Here is an 18,022-nt window from a genome sequence, read left to right on the forward strand (position 1 = left end):
AGAACATTGCCTGCAAAAACTAAGGCCCAGATCATCCCCCAACCCCCAAGATCCACAGAGGGGACCCTCCATGCTCCATTCATAGATCTATTGCATGGTAGTAGGTGTCACACTGTCTGGAATGGCTCACAACTGAGAGTGCCTAACTCAGGAGGGAAGACTGTCAGAAATAGGGCAGAAACCCCAAACTGGTTGTATGTTCTATAATTAGATTTCACCAAGCCAGTAACAAATGTGAACTCCTGGATGGATCACTGTTACCTGTCCTACCATGGCGTTCCCTTAGACTTTTCAGTCTATCTTGCCTCCCAGACAACTGACCTTTGTGATAAAACGTCACTTAAACCAAAAATCACACCACATCAGGTTCCTTCCAGTCCCAAGAGATCAGTCACTTACCCCACATCAGTTGGTACTCTGGATCTTACACCAAAGACAACATTGGCAGCCAATTCTATGGTAATTTATTAGCTAAGAAAATAGTTTATTAGCTAAGAAAAATGAATGAGAGTTATTGAGAGGTTAAACTAGGGTTGCCAACTTTCTAATCGCACAAAACCGAACACCCTTACCCCGTCCTCTGCCCTGCCCCTTCTCCGAGGCCCCACACCTTGCTCACTCCATCCCCCATCCCTCTGTCACTCGCTCTCCCCCACCCTCACTCACTTTCAAGGGGCTGGGGCAGGGTTGGGGTGCGGGAGGGGTGAGGGCTCTGGCTGGGGGTGTGGCCTCTGGGGTTGGACCAGAAATGAGGGGTTCAGGGTGCGGGAGGGGGCTCTGGGCTGTGACAGGGGTTGGGGTGCAGGCCCTGGGGTGGGTCCAGGGATGAGGGGTTTGGGGAGCAGGAGAGGGCTCCTGCCTGGGGTGTGGGTCCGAGGGGTTCAGAGTGTGGGAGGGGACTCTGGGCTGGGGCAGGGGGTTGGGATGTGTTGTGGGGGGGTTGAGGGCTCCAGCTGGGTGTGTGGGCTCTGGGGTGGAGCCAGGGATGAGGGGTTTGTGTGTGGGAGAGTGCTCAGGGCTGGGACAGGGGGTTGGGGTGCAGGATGGGGTGTGGGCTCTGGGAGGGAGTTAGGGTGTGGGAAGAGGTTCTGACCTGGGGCAGGGGGTTAGGTTGCAGGAAGGGGTTTGGGGGTGTGGCTCAAGGTGGCGCTTATCTCAGGTGGCTCCTGGAAGCAGCTGGCATGTCTGGCTCCTGGGTGGAGGGGCCAGGGGGCTCTGTGCGCTGCCCGCACCTGCCAATGGGAGCTGTGGAGTCAGCACTCGGGGCGAGGGCAGCACACAGAGTCCCCTGTGCCTGGGAGCTGGAAAGCCATTCTCCCGCTTCTGGGAGCCACGTGGAGCCAGGGCAGGCAGGGAGCCTGCCTTAGCCCTGCTGCACTGCCGACCGGACTTTTAGTGGCCCGGTCAGTGGTGCTGATCAGAGCCACCAGGGTCCCTTTTTTACCAGCCATTCTGGTCAAAAACCAGATGCTCTGCAACCTTAGTTAAAACAGGTAAACTATATGTACAGGTGAGTTACAGTCTATAATTCCAAATGGTAGCAGAGATGTAGTAATCTGCCAGTTTCCCCAAAAGTGTCTCAGGACTACCAGGAATAACTCTGGGGATCTCTGTCTTCTCATTCAGTTATTCTGCCCTGTTAGAGTCCAGAGATGAAGGATCTTTCTTTGAATCCATATTTATAATATCTTCACACAGAAAGCAAGCTGACAGTGTCTCTACCTACGTAGGCTTTTGACAATGAGCAAGGGATCCACTTTGAGTTTCTGACCTCAGGTCATCACCACAATGGCCATTTGCTTTGGAAAAAGAACAGGAGTACTTGTGGCACCTTAGAGACTAACAAGTCTGTTAATCTCTAAGGTGTCACAAGTACTCCTGTTCTTTTTGCAGATACAGACTAACACGGCTGCTACTGTGAAACCTGTCATTTGCTTTGGAATTAGCCTTTTCTGGTAAACCCTTTAAGTCCTTCATTAGTGTTTCACAAGAGTTCTTTGATGGGTTATTTAGTCACAGGGTACCACGTAAATGTTTGTGGTTACATTATAACAGGAACAAATAAGTTAAAACAATACAAAGTAACATTTAGCAAGTTTTCATTAAGTTGAAACATCTGAATACGCACACTTATACATTTAACACTTTGATCTATACCAGAGGTTCTCAAACTTCATTGTACCGCGACCCCCTTCTGAGAACAAAAATTACTACATGACCCCAGGAGGGGGGGACCGAAGCCTGAGCCCCACCGCCCTGGGCTGGGGGGGGGGGGGGCTAAAGCTGCTTCAGTCCCAGGCAGGGTGGCCCGTAACCTGAGCCCCGCTGCCCAGGGCTGAAGCCGAAGCCTGAGCCCCGCCACCCAGGGTTCAGGTTTCAGCCCTGGGCCCCAGCAAGTCTAACGCCAGCCCTGGCGACCCCATTAAAACCTGGTCCTGACCCACAGTGTACTATACTAATACACAAGTGAATCGGCCTGGGGCTCTGACCTGAGCTGGCACCTGATTTGCCAGTGTCACAGCACATCCCCTCCAGGACCCTGCAGAGGCCTATTCACAAGTCTCCCCTGGCGCAGCCACTGTGGACCAGCCACCAGACACTGGGCCGTCATGGCCTCACCTCTTCCTTGCCCTGCTCCACCCCTTCCCGAAGGCCCCCGACTGCCAGCTGCTGCCGCCTGGTGATTCTTCCTCCTCTCCTTCACTCCACACATCCTCCAGAGGTCCCCGCTGCTTGCTGCATCCTCCCCCCCCCAATAGGGGCAGCGGGGAGAGGAGGGACATGGCAGGTAAGGGGGGGGTGTCTCGCAGCAGGCAGGGGGGTGAGAAGGTGAGTGGCGGAGGGTCTAGGGTGGAGTGGGGGTGGAATGTGGGCAGGGCCACAGGTGGAAGAGGCAGGACAGGGAGCTAACCACTCCCAGGGGAAGCTTCATCCACTGCCCATGGTTTCAAGCCTTCTATTTAAAAGGGTCCCTCCCCCACTTTCTTTTTCTGTCTCCTGGTATGGTGGTTCATTTAGGATGGAGAGATTCTAGCCAAGCTGTCTTAATGTTTTCCCATTAACCTCAATGGTTCATCATTTGTCTTTTCCTGGATTGTGGAACACTAAATACCTGGAGCTAATCTCATCTAGTTGGGGAGGCCGCCCTTCTCTGCCTGACTGGTTCATTTCCCTGCTGTGAGATGGAGCAGACTGTTGCAGCACAAATCATGAGTGCAGCTCTACACGTACACAAATACATAAACTCATAAGCACTGTCTATATACACATTTCATAATGACCATCAAGTTCAGAACATTTCAAGCTTTCATAAAAGATCTTACTCAACATATTTTATACACAATACCATGGTATACAACCAGTTGATTTGATAGCTTATTCTTTGGGGGTGCAGACCCCCTCTTCTCCCCTTGGGTTGTCTGGACCCTGATTGCCACAGAAGGCAAAGCAGTTGAAATAAGATTGGATTCTTAGCAGTCGGCGTAGCAGCAGCAACTCTTGATGGAGACAGAAGTGGTCTTGCCTATATCCATCCACCTCTTTGTCTTCAGAGGAAGATCTGTTTCACTCTTTTTTTGCACTGCCAGCCTGCCTTCCCTCTGAGCAAACAGGAAAATACATCGATTTTGCATAAATCTTTCTAAATGTCTCAAACTCTTACACTATGAGAAGCTACACCAGGGTTTTCAGAAAGTCCTGCGGATGAACTTCCTGCAGCCTTCCCTCCAATTGTTAGTTGATTTAAAATGGCTTTCAACAGAATCCTCATGTTGTAGGCTAAAAGATGGCATTTACAGATATGGAGGTGGGGAGTACAAGCAACGTACCCCTGCACAGCTCTGCATGGTACATGCACAATTAAAATATGAAACAGTGGATAAACTTGTGTAAAACTGAATGAATTTTAATGCATTAAGAACAGATTTTATCTGCATTTTTAGTCTGCATGAGGTATATACCAAGAGGTATTATTGCTCAGGATAGTAAATGCGTCTTTTAGGAAGTAAATCAAGAGAGGAACTCACTAGTTTTTGGGCATCATGAAAGGTCTCACTATTATGTAGTGATGCAATATTGCATCATCTTGTGGTGCTGGGACTCTGAAAGAGGAAGTAAATGGGAACAAAAAGGAGAAATGTATAGAAAGTTCATATGCCCAAGCAGACCTTCAATCAGAGAAAAAGCATTTTGTGACATTTTAAAATCTAAGATACAGATGGGAGAGGTCGCAGTAGCCTCTGGAATATTCCCACCAAAAATGCTCTGAGTCTAAACTGGCTATATATAGAACACAATGAAAAACTCTTTATTCAGCTTTCTATAACTGTGTACACTAATACCCCTTGCTTTTAGCCTACTAGCTAGATTTTTCTTTTTCTTAGTCCTTGTAAGATGAACTGCTCTGTGTGTGTAAGTATGTGGGATGTTGGTATGTATGTATATCTGTATGAGTGCATGTGTATATTGGAGTAATACAATGGGTTACCTTAGGTAAGAATTTTATTAGGGGATTTGTGATGCATTTTCTTATGCTTGTAATGTTAAATGCTTCTATTTTAAACTACTGTGTTTATTTCTTTAGATTTAGGTAATGTAAATCTCCCGGCCCCCTAAAAAAATCCTATACAAGAGTTCTGGGCATCCTCCTACCTAACTAATCTTGCAACATAATACTTGTTTGCTTTTTAATAATACTGTTAAAAAGGGAACAAATAATCTCAACTCAGTTCAGCCCCTAATATGACGGGGCAAGGCCAGATGGCTATAGAAAAGTAGTGGGAGATAGATTTATTAGCTCCAGGTTAAACAAGTTCCTGGTACCAGGATAAGTGAAATGGCAGCTGCTCCAGGTCAATTAAGACACCTGGGGCCAATTAAGAACTTTCCAGAAGGCAGGGAGAATGTTAGGTTGATTGGGACACCTGAAGCCAATCAGGGGCTGGCTGAAACTAGTTAAAAGCCTCCCAGCCAGTCAGGTGGGTGTGCATGTCAGGAGCTGTGGGAGGAAGTTGCGCTGTTGGAGAGGCTGAGTAGTACACACCGTATCAGGCACAAGGAAGGAGGCCCTGAGGTAAGGGTGAAGTGGATCTTGAGGAAGTGAGGGCTGCTGTGGTGCAAGTAGCCCAGGGAATTGTACATGTCCTGTTTCTAAAAGGTCAGCTACCATAGCTGATACTATTAGGGTCCCTGGGCTGGAGCCCAGAGTAGAGGGTGGGCCTGGGCTCCCCCCCACTTTTGCCCCCTGATTAATCACTGAGACTGGGAGACAACAGAGACTGTGCAAGGAAGGATAACTTCTCCTCACCTCCCTCGCTGGCTTATGATGAAAATGGCTCAGTAGACTGTGACCCTTGTCTCTAGAGAGAGAAGGGTTACGTTGAGGGTCACAGTGAGCCTCTGAGGCTAGCGAAATCCGCCAGGAAACGCGTGACCCATGGAGGCAAGGAAAGAGCTTTGTCACACTAAGTAAATCAGACACAGAAAAACCTCTTTCCCACCTCCCATCATCTCTCGGAACATGCCTTGAGTCTTCTTCAAAAATTATGTGAAACAAATAGCTTTTGCAGCACATGCAGAAAACTACTAAACTTGCGCTATTCTGGACCAATAGCAGGAGCAAGTTCCAGAGTCCCGAGGCTGCTAGGGGCTGTTAGCAGAGCATTCTCTTTCATAGTGAAGGGGATCCAGCTTAAGTTCCTCTGACCACAACTGTGGCAGTGTGTTACAGGGAGAGAGGCAGTGTTTCATTGACACAAATAGCTTTGGTGGAGAAAATGCCTATATTTACACTGGGAAATATAGCTTTTCCCTTTTTTGGACCATTGTCCGTACAGCCAGCACTTCAACTAGAAGCAGATATAATAGATCAGAATCAACCCTGGTGTAGCAGATGCGTCATGTATGTTCTTTTTCTAGAAATGAAAAAGTTGAAGCAAAATCCATAATATTTAGGTACCTACAAGGTAGAAAACAGCAGCACTCATACATAAGTTTCAGACAATATAACTTTGCATTATGAATATCTTTGTTAGCTATCACACATAGCTTTGTCGTGTGGCCATCTATTCCAAGTGAATGGACCTTTGAGGGTCTGCAGGGGCTCAGGTTTGCCTGCACAGAACATCTTGCAGGATTAAGGCTTTAGACTATATGCTCTTTGGGCCAGTGAACATGTCATTTTATATGTCAAATCACCATGCACTCTTGTGGTGCTGACCTGGGTATATGGCTGCACACTTCATGGCCTCCAACAGGGCCATGGCTGATAGGGATAAGAATACTGAAGTAAGGAACACATGGAATGGTACCAGGAGGGATGTTCATGAGGAGTCCCAGATTTCTTCCTGTTCTCTCTCACAGAATCCTCTCAAGAATCACTTCCTGACTCCCATTGTGCTACCCAAGGAGTAGAAGGCGATGGGTGGGTGATGAATCACTACAGTGCCTTCAAGAGAAGGAGCACACATCCTTCAAGTGAGAGGCCATTTCAGCGGAGTTCCCAGCCACTGTGGAGAAGAGGCCAGTACAGGGGATATTTCCTTAAGCTGACAGGCTGGTGGTTTGCATATCACTATCCTTAATCTCTCAAGGAGAGAAGACTCTGGTCCTGGGTCTGCAGTTGAGTCACTCAACAGCATGTATGCTTTAAGTATTGAAATATTGAATAGTGGGTACCGATTGGGCACAGTTCTGAGGCGACTGATGCAGAAGTGGTAGGTACTGGGGATCCAAGTACTGTGGCACTTGGTGCCAAGGTTCTGAGTGCTGGGATACTTGTTGCCATGGGACTGGGGGGGTCCAAGGGAAGTGCAGTTTGCAGATCTAGTGGGTACTGGTTGTGCTCTTAGTGGTCAGTACTGGGGCACCAGCAGAGGCCTTTTCAGACTTTTGTCCTTTTTAAGTTGCACCCATGACACATCAGAAGTCTGACTCATGTGTCTCTACTTGCTAGGTGCTAGAGGTGGTGACCTGTGACTTGGCTCATCCCTGGGATGGGGCTCCTTTCTTCTCCTGTCAGAAGATGTCAGCTCCTGAATAGTAATGGATAATTGGAGCCTTTGAGTAGATGAGGCCCAGGAGCTGAGGTTGTTGGGGTGTAGGCTTACTGGGGCATGAATGGAGAGAGACTCACTGTGGTTTGGCTGTGACTTTCCATTTGTTGTCTGAGAAGGCTTGCATTGACTTCTCAAGGAGGAACAGCTTCAGGTGGGCCTCTCTAGCTCTGAATGTTCTTAGAGGAGTTTCATACAGAACATTGCTTCAGGATATGTTCCTCTCCTATGCAGAGCAGGCACCAGGATACACATCATTAACAGCTATCAAAGCATCACAAGGGACAAGTCTTCATTTCCCAAAGATTTAGCTTCAACGTGTTGCTATCACACCTGTACTGGAAGTGGAGGAGGTCTAGCCTAACAAACTATCTATGATACATATTAGCCAGTGGGCAATTAATCATAGAAACTAATTAATAATCTTATCTAAAGGAATACTAGCACAGTGTGCAAAGGGTGGACATTTCAAGTGTTCAGTCTTGTTACAGAAAGGAGGAACTGAGGTGCAGTTGGTTCCACTAAAGTGGAGCACAAGGACATCTAGGGCACAGGTGCAATCTTAATAGACATTGCTGGCCAGAAGTATCCAATCTTGTACACATGGGGTGCATGTGCATCAAGTGTAGAATTAATGTGGACAGAGCCAGATTAAAGAGTTTTGGGGCTCCCTCCCCACCTTCCTCAAACTAGGCAGAGCTTGTGACATAGTCTAAATGCAAGAACATCTTCATTTGATTATTAGATCAAAGAAGACTTTTTAAATATGAAATATATTAAATTTAGATGTGGCGATTTGATTTATAAAAAAAAATCTAGTACCCTCTTTCCTTTTGCCCTGGGAAACATTTGCTAAGGAAGCTAATCACTTGGGTGTATTTATTAAATGTGACTTAGAAATGAACTCGTCTGAGCCCAGCTGGCTCCCATTTATAGGGGAAAGGGTCCTTGACTAAAGAACTTGCTGGAGACCATACAAATCAGAAGAGAGCAAGTACATTAGCATTTGGATCTCTGAGCCTCCTGATACAGAGACAAAAAGCAGGCCAGGCTAAGAGGAACTTTATCAGCTCATAAGGGAAAGAGTCTCTGAGTCTCAGCTAGCTCTGTACACTAGTTTGATCTGAGTTGATACAAAGAAGGGACCGATTCAGACACTTATTGTGGGATTGGACTTCAGCAGCTGAGCAAGCAGAAAAGCTGGTCCTTTTCCCCCAGGAAGAAGGGTGGACTTGGGTGTCATGGTGGCCAGCTACCACATCTCTGAAGAGAACACCATGGCTCCTGACACCAATGCCAGTAGGAGGCAGAATGAGCCAAACCTGAGCTGAACCCTGAAAAGGGACCCAGGACATCAGACCCCTACCAGAAGCCCCCTGCTCTTATGTGGCTCTGATCACCACGGCCATCTGGGAGAGTGCTGAGAAGAGGCCCGGGTGCCTAGGGAGCCTAACCTGCCTGTGCTTCTCCCTAGGGCTCCAGACCTGAGTGGTGCTGCAACCCTGTTCACCAGGTCATGACACCATTCACTGAAGTTTGGCCTGGACACATCTGGTCAGGGTCCAAATAGGTTTGCCATCTCTGAAGCAGAAAAAACAACCACTGTCTCCACTACCAGCCTGTCCCTCCTCTTCCCCTCCCAGGTGTCGCACCACCACCACGAGCTTGGAGTCCCAGCCCATGAGCCCTCACACCCACCCACTCCCAAAAGCCTCAGCCCAGGGAGCCCCCACTTACGTTGCCCTCCCAGGAGCCCCTGCTTTCTGGCACCGAGAGAAGCTGGAGCTGCCATGTCAGGATGTTGAGGGCCTGGCACATGAAGTAGGATCTGAGTGATGCACCACAGTGCTCCCAGTGGCCATGTGGAAGCAGCAGCTGCCACTCCCCCGTGTGCACACAGCAATAGTTGCATTTTGCAATGTGTCATTTTTTTTACAAGCTACTTGTAAATTACAAATGGGAAAAAGAGACACCCGCACACCCTGCCCTGTCACACATCGCAACAGAGAATGCAGGAGAAAATACAGCGAGGCTGGTTAAAAACTGACCAAGTGGTCAGGGGGGACCCCTGTGAGTGGGGGCCTTGTACAAGTGTATTCAGTGCACACCGGTTAATTCAGGCCTGCATGTGGACTGTCACTTGAAGAACTGGGCATTACACTGAAATGACTGGTGTACTCAGAGAGTTTCACAAAAGGAGGAGTATAAAAAGTGAGAATCCTCTGCCCTGGCTAATGGGGAATAACGAGCTATATTCATCTGCGTAGGATGGCAATCCAATTTAAACAAAGTGCATATATTAAAACAGCAGCTTTTGGAGAAAAACAAGTTCTATCTTTGTACTACAGCCCTATGCCTTGAGAGAAGGGAGGGCCTTAAGGTTAAGGTGCTTGAATGGGACTTGATAGAGTGGGGTTTGATTTCTGGCTCTGTAACATGCTTCCTTGGTGACCTTGGGATGCTTAGATCCTATCCCAATGCTCATTGAAGTGAATGGACTCCCAATGACTTCAATGGGCTTTGGGGTTGTGCCTTTAATCTCTCTGTGCCACAGTTCCATAAAAGGCAGTAAAGAAAAGGAGTACTTGTGGCACCTTAGAGACTAACCAATTTATTTGAGCATGAGCTTTCGTGAGCTACAGCTCACTTCATCGGATGCATGCCGTGGAAACTGCAGCAGACTTTATTTATACACAGAGAATATGAAAAAATACCTCCTCCCACCCCACTGTCCTGCTGGTAATAGCTTATCTAAAGTGATCATCAGGTGGGCCATTTCCAGCACAAATCCAGGTTTTCTCACATTGGATTTGTGCTGGAAATGGCCCACCTGATGATCACTTTAGATAAGCTATTACCAGCAGGACAGTGGGGTGGGAGGAGGTATTTTTTCATATTCTCTGTGTATAAATAAAGTCTGCTGCAGTTTCCACGGCATGCATCCGATGAAGTGAGCTGTAGCTCACGAAAGCTCATGCTCAAATAAATTGGTTAGTCTCTAAGGTGCCACAAGTACTCCTTTTCTTTTTGCGAATACAGACTAACACGGCTGTTACTCTGAAACCTGTCATAAAAGGCAGTGTTATCTTGCCCATTTCTCCCACCCTTTGTTCTTCTTGGTAACTTAAGTTATAAATTCTTCAGTATTTGCTCAGCACAATAGGGCCCTGATCTCGTTGAGGGTCTCCAGGTATTACTGTAAGGCAAATAATAAATAGCAATGGCTCAACTCAAGACGTTAAACTGGTTCACTTTTTCATAATGTAATTAAGAGGATGGTATATAATTTTGTCTTCTGTGAGCACCCTTTTATTTTTCACTTTGCTTTTCCTTTACAGGGCTTTACTCTTCAGAGTGTAAACTCTGTGGAACAGGAATTTAATTATTTGTTTGTTGTTAATATATCTAACTTACTGCCAAGCGATATGCACATTTATGGCACCCTATAAATGATAAATCACTCACTATATTTGGGATGTATATGAGACCATTGTCTTATAGTGACACCTGCTGGGAAGGTGGAAAAATAATAATGACTGCTTCTCTCATTAGTAGTATTTTTCAAAGAAAAGGGAAATAAAGTACCTTTCTCTGTGACCCTGTTTTATTTCTGCTACAGTGCATAGAGTTCCTAAGGGCCCACTTTACTAGCAAGGAAGGGTGGTCCAGTGGTTAGGGTGTTAGTCTAGGACTTGGGAGACTCCAGTTCAATTCCTTGCTGTGCTACAGAGTGTATGATCTTGCGCAAGTCACTTAATCTCTCTTTCCATGGCTCCCGGCTGTAAAAGGGGGATAATAGTAGTTTCCTATTTAACAGAAGTGTTATGAGGATAAATACATTAAAGATTGTGATGTGCTTAGATACTGTGGGGGACCACGTAAGTACCTCAGATAGGTGTCTCTTCTCCATAAACTTAAAGACTACCTCCTCTTCTTTCTTCACTAATTTCACTTGGGGGAGGGGAAGGAAGGACAATTGTGTGGTTAAGGTACAGACATTGGAGGCAAGCAATCTGAGATCTCTTCCCAGCTCTGCCATGAGCTTGAGCAAATCATTTAGCCTGTATGTTCAATTCCTTACCCCTCTGTAAGTGTGTGTGTGTGTGTGTGTGTGGTAATATTTACCCACCTCAGAAAGGTGGTGTAAAGTTTAATTCATTAATACTTGTAGTAAACGTTAAGATTTGTAGATGGAAGATGATCCAGAAATACAAGATGTGTGTAACAGATGAATGACAAAGTACACTGATGTAGCAAAAGGCGTTATCATCAGGAATTTGGGATGGCCACACAGAGTTATCACCCCAAATGGGTGCTTTAATATCACATTAAATCATCCTGTATTCTGTTCTTGCCACATAAGAACCTAGGGTGGATTCTGAACATGCATTAAAAATGAGGAGGGGAAGAACACAAAGGAAAGTGCAACCTTGCTGAGTGTGATACTGATATACTTGGAATGATTGCTGGATCAGTCATTGATGCATGGACTAACTAACTTGCTGACACATCCTAAACATGGCCAATGGTGTAGGGGAATCTGATAGCATGAAGATCAGTAAGCATCCTCTAAGGCAGGTCAAAGGACAATCTGGAGGAGAATGCCAGTGCTAAAGATGGTGTCTGATGTTGCACTTGCTCCAGGTCTGCTGTCCTGTAATTACAGAACACTAAGCTCCTTACTGATGTTACTGATCTTTCACTTCCTGCTGCTCTCCATTCTCCACATTATATCGCTCCTACCTTGCCTTTCTATGTACCCATCACTCCCATCATTGCTTGTGGATTTTACTACTGTTGCATTGGTGTCTCGCACTGTTCCCTGGCTCAGTAGCATATTGTCTAGGTGCTGTAGAGTTTATTTGCTCTTGTTCATCTATTTAATTTCTCCTACTCCATCTTTCAAATGATCCAACCTGGTATGAGGGACTGCATCTGTGATGTCAGATGTGATGAGAATTATGGGTTACCTTCCCACACAAAGATATTAGTCTCACCCCAGCCTTATCCCTTTGGCTGAATGGACCTTTCTGTGTTTCTTACTAGAAGACCCTTTTTGAAAATGCCTGGTGTAGCCAGAGGTGCTAAAACTCTCCTTTTAGCCATCCTCCATACTGCCAACTTTTCATGTACAAGTTTTTGAAAATTCTGGCCCATATAAATAAAGTGAACCTACCCAGGTTTCAATTGTTAGACAAGTTTGAACATCTATCACACAGGAGAAAGTTTTAATAACCATATGTAATATGAAAAATAGAAAAGTCCTGGACCCAGATGGCTTGCCAATAGAATATTATGAAACACGAAAAAAAACAGGTATGACCTGTCAAAAATGGGTTTAATTTGGAATTGATGAAGAAATAGACGTTTCTGTTCAAACTAATTAAATGTTTGTTCTAAAACTGGAAAGGATCTTACAGCCTACAGGCCAATTTTCTTATTAAATTTAGATGTAAAGATTCCAGGTAAGGTATTGGCAAAAAGTCTATATCAGATATTACCGAGTTATATCAACAAAGGCCAGATAAGATTTATCAAAGACAGGTATCTTAATAGTCAATATAAGAGGGTATAAGGAATATTACATTCAGCTCAAATAAAAAGAACCTTCTAGTACACCTATCGTTACATGCAAAAGCTTTGATAGACTTAACTGGAATTATTCTAAAATGATACTAGGAATAGACCCCAATTCATGGAAAGGATAGAAATATTATATGCCTATCTCCAAGCTGTTATTTATATGAAAGAATACAGCTCTGATACAGTCTCTCCAAAAAGGCGCCATAGCAAGAGAAACACTTGCCCAACTTACTTGTAATGAATGTTTTTTTAAACAAGGTGTCACTATTGCTGGAGGGCAACATACGATTGCTATGTACATATTACCTGTCAGCTCTGTGTTCTTGGGGAACCAGGGTGCAGTACCCAGCCTGTCTGACTCACAAAAGACCTTCCCACGCCCCTGCCCCTGCCACCTCTGCTTGAACCAAATCTGCATCAGAAGAAAGACTTACAAAAAGCAATGAAAAGGCAGTGGGAGGCACACCTAAACCCCTCGGATAAGAATGACAGGATTAAGGAAACTTCCTTAGCCTCATTTGCATCTCTATTAGCATACAGAGCTCAGTAGTTATCAGGCCAATTCTAGTAATAAATCCTTTATTGGTATCCAAAATAGTGAAGCTCCCTAATTGCATTGTGAGCTCCCTCCAAAGGAACACCGCCCAAAACCAGAAATGATCAGCTCCTATTGTCTAGCCTGAACAAAACAACTTGGGTATATTCCCTTGAGCCATCAGTTTACACAGAAACAAATCTAGTGTTCTCCCATGAACCATTGTTGTTTCTCTGCAAAAACCCCTACCCATGCTCAAGTAAGTGTTCTGATGCCTGAATCCAAAATCTGCATCCGTTCCACCGAGACTTCATCTTCTCCTGACTGATTGTGCTGGGGGCTCTGCCTGTCTCCAGCACTCCAGATCCTCAGCTACCACCACCACCTGGGACCCCCAATCAATTCAAGCTTCACGGAGTGGTGAGAACCCAGCTCTCTCTCTCTGTACAGCCTTCTGACCCTGACTTGTGTGATGAGTTATAGTTTTTTAAACCTAACTTTTATAATCAAATTTAAGTTAGATTTAATATTATAACTGTTTTGTTTGTTTGGCTCCTCTATGGTTATTGCCTGGCAATAAATAACTTTCATGATTAAGCTGGTTGCTTCTCTCTCTTCCCCCTGCCCCCTCCCCCCCCCATGGGTGTGTTTTTTTGTTTCCTCATTCGCACTGGAGCAACGCTTCTTGTACCTCAGCTAAAAGATCCCTGCAGCACCCAAAAATCCTGTGGAGTTTGCTCATCAAGTGGGTTACTACTGGAACAGTTGTAACATGAAAGTAGGGATAGGGAGGTGCTGAACCTGGGCATATGAGGGTGGCAACTTGGAAGTGCTGCTCGACCCAGACTGCTCAGGCGTGCTCTATTCCGGTCTGATGCTCATATGAAGGTGACAGCTTGGATATATGCCATCATGTGCCAGGAATGCCCTTCTGCCATGTACATTGGCCAAACCAGAAAATCTCTACGCAAAAGGATAAATGGACACAAATCTGACATCAGGAATCATAACATTCAAAAAGCAGTAGAACACTTCAGTCTCCCTGGTCACTCAATAACAGACCTAAAAGTGGCAATTCTTCAACAAAAAAACTTCAAAAACAGACTCCAATGAGAAACTGCAGAACTGGAATTAATTTGCAAACTGGACACCATCACATTAGGCCTGAATAAAGACTGGGAGTGGTTGGGTCATTACAAAACCTAAACCTAATTTCCCCAATATGAATTTCCCCTTACTGTTACTCCCACCTTCTTGTCAACTGTCTGAAATGGGCCACTCTCATTACCACTTCAAAAGTTATTTTTCCTACCTTAATGACAGGTTTCAGAGTAACAGCCATGTTAGTCTGTATTCACAAAAGCTTATGCTCAAATAAATTGGTTAGTCTCTAAGGTGCCACAAGTACTCCTTTTCTTTTTCCTCCCTTGGTATCCTGCTGTTAATTGATGTGTCTCCTTAGACTGACCTCACACTTGGTAAGGCAACTCACATCTTTTCATGTATTTATACTTGCTCCTGTATTTTCCACTCCATGCATCTGATGAAGTGGGTTCTAGCTCACGAAAGCTTATGCCCAAATAAATTGGTTGGTCTCTAAGGTGCCACAAGGATGCCTCGGTGTTTTTGCTGATACAGACTAACACGGCTGCCGCTCTGAAGCTTGGAGGTGCTGTTTGACCTAGCCTGCTGAGTCCAGGGACATATAAGGGGTCAACTTGGGAGTGCTGATTGACCCGGTCTTCGCAGACACACTCTGTTTGTGTGTGTGTGTGTGTGTGTTCATCTGATTCTGGGGCTGAAAGAACCCAGCCCTAGGGAACCTAGGTCCTGCAGGATAGCTCCATGGGGAGGGAACTTGCAGAGGGAGAAGGAGAACACAAGTGACACAAGCAGTACATTCCCAGAAATACAGAATGCTCCCGCCCAGGACAGTATCCCTAATAAATGAGCATACGCCCAAAGTAATGGGCACAGCTGGTAACAATATAGGGAAATTTTATTTAGTTCCAGCCTGTTTTTTGTTTTGTTTGTTTTAAAATTACTGGCTCTTTTGGAGCAAGTGTTTGAGAAAGTCTCTAGCTTTAAAGTGAACTACAGTAAATCAGAAATGTTAGGAGTATTTCTCTAAAACACATTAATAAGATGTGATTTAAAAACTTGGATTTTAATGAGCACTCAATAAAATACCTAGGGATATGTAAACCTGGTGATAGAATCCCCTGGCACCAGAGTTATCCCATTCCCATGTGTCCCTCTGGGGATATACCTATGGAATAGATGTGCCAGAACCCGTTGATTCTACTTTATTATTGTGCCAGTAAGAATCATCATTCGGAACCGGTATCATTTTGTTGCATCACCAGGTGGAGTCCTACCACTGGGAAAACCAGTTTCCTGCAGCTGGGCTCCTCCCTATAGTAAAACCATTATTTTAGGGGTGGACCCCGTGGAATACAAAGACTAGACTAGACTAGACTGTGACTAGAACACAATCACAATTGAATTTGATGACTCTTGTATTAGTCTCTCAGGAAGTTTCAGGCATTACAATAAGGCTTGCTGCTCTTTATCTGTCCTTGTCATCTCTAAGCAGTTACTGTTACATATGCAAAATGTAGGTCACATTCTTTTAAAAAGTTACAATTTCAGTTGATGATTTTCACAGTTTGATTCAGACGTGTACAGATATATACTAATCTGTCACACAGGATATATAAGAACTCCCCCCCCCCAAAAAAAATCCTCCTCCCTAAACCCCAGGGTGAAGATTGTGGTGGAGCACTTTGCTCTTCTAGCACAAAGGATCTATCTACAATAAGGGTTCAGGTTGTTTGTGCAGGAGACAGAGCTTTGACAGGGGATAGCCCAAGGCTGGAATGAACTCCCCCAGGAACTCAGGACTATCACAGACCTCTTCACCATCTGCTCCAAGAGCAAGGTGCATTTCTTTGACCTAGCATTCTCTAACATAAACATAAAACAACATGTTTATATATTATAAAGTAAATTCCAGAACAAAACACTCCACTGTTAACACTTCTCCCTCTGCACTGTTGGGAGGCACTCAGATACTACAGTGATGAGCATAGGTGCTGGAACTAGAGATGCTGGGTCTGCTGCCGCACCCCCTAGCTTGAAGTAGTAATAACAACCCAAATACAATGGTTTCCGCCTTCAGCCCCCCCATTATAAAAATGGTTCCAGCACCACTGGTGACAAGCATGGTATATGAACCTATATAACAGTGTTTCTCAAACTGGGGGTACTGACCCAAAAGGGAGTCATAAGGCTATTCTAGGGGAGTCACGAGTTCAAAATAGGATTATCAGACGTCCAGGTTTTCCTGGATACGACCTCTTTTTTGGTCCTCCAATCTCTCTCTGGGAAGATTTTTTGAAATACAAACAAATGTCTTATTTTTCCCTGTTTGTGCTTTTCCCTTGCCCTCAGAGCTGGGAGCGCGGAGAGCTGTAGCTGCTGGCCAGACACCCAGCTCTGAAGGCAGTAGAGAAGCAGGGATGGCACGGTATGGTATTGCCACCCTTACTTCTGTGCTGCTACTGGCAGTGGGACTGCCTTCAGAGCTGGGTGGCTGGAGGGCACCAGTTGCTGGCTGGGCACCCCGCTCTGAAGGCAGCACCACCACCAGGAGCGGTGAAGAAGTAAGGGTGGCATGGGATGGTTGCTTAGCTCTGTAGGGTTCCGTACTGATGCTGCAAAAGTTACGTCTGGTACCAAGAGAAGAGTGTGTGTGTGTCACAGCCTGAAATATTTTCAAAGGGGGGGCCCAGTAAACAAATTTGAGAACCCCTGCTATGTAGAACAGAATAGATCCTGGGACCCTGACAAAGGGGTCAGAGCCAAGGATTTCATTTGGGGACACGTAAGCTTTTTCTTTCCTTTCTGTAACTTAAGATGAAAATGTCTTACCTAGTGTAGATTACGCAAAATGTAAATCTAATAGTAATATTAGATGAACGGTTTGTTTTTGTTTTTAGTTTCCTTAAACAGAGGTAGAGGAAGTTCTGGACCCCAACTCTCACTCACTGTCATCTTGGTCAATCATATTCTTGTTCTTGATTTCCATTGCTGCGGAATATGCCAATAAGTGTTTTTCACTAGAAAGTACAGTCTGTAAGAACACAGCTGCAAGTTTTGAAGATGCAAATATCTATGAAATATTCCTTTAGTTATTCAGATAATTAGGGTTAAAAAAACATGTTAAACTAAAAAGGGTTGAGTTCATGTGGTGCAGCTTTTATGGGTCTTCTGCGCTCTCATTTTGTGGATTTCCTATGACATATAGTCCTAGGGCAGAAAAAACTATTCATTTTAATAAAATAATAAATATTCCTGAATGACTATAGCCTACAATGACAAATTATACTAAAATATAAGAATAAGGTCAGACAGACAACTACCTTGTTTGCCTCAGTAGGCTTAGTCCTTTTTAGCCTTGGAGACTCAGGTTTGGGGCAAGGCGAATCCTTATAAGTGGCACAGGGTCCTGCTACTCCTCTCCGCCCCTCAGTCAGTCCCTTGTGCTTGTTTTCCTTCCCTTCTGGGGAGTGAGTGCAGCCTCCCTACTGGGAAGGTTTGGTGTCTTGCTGCAAACAGCCTACTGGCAGCTTCCCTGCTCCTCTCACTCTCCCCCCTCCTACCACCCAGGGGAGGGTTTAAAAAGGTCCCAAGTAGTTGGAGTCAGCTGAACCTAATTGGTTCCTTAGCAACCCCTTTTCCAGCTGAACCTTATTGCCCCATGGTTCTGTCTCCTCAGTGGATAGGGAGGGGCCTTTTAATCCCCTGGACTAATTACTACCCCCCTTTTATAGCTGTTCGCCTGTTCGTC

Source organism: Lepidochelys olivacea (genome assembly GCF_965140295.1).
Source record: "Lepidochelys olivacea isolate rLepOli2 genome assembly, chromosome: 1".
Classification (NCBI taxonomy): domain Eukaryota; kingdom Metazoa; phylum Chordata; order Testudines; family Cheloniidae; genus Lepidochelys; species Lepidochelys olivacea.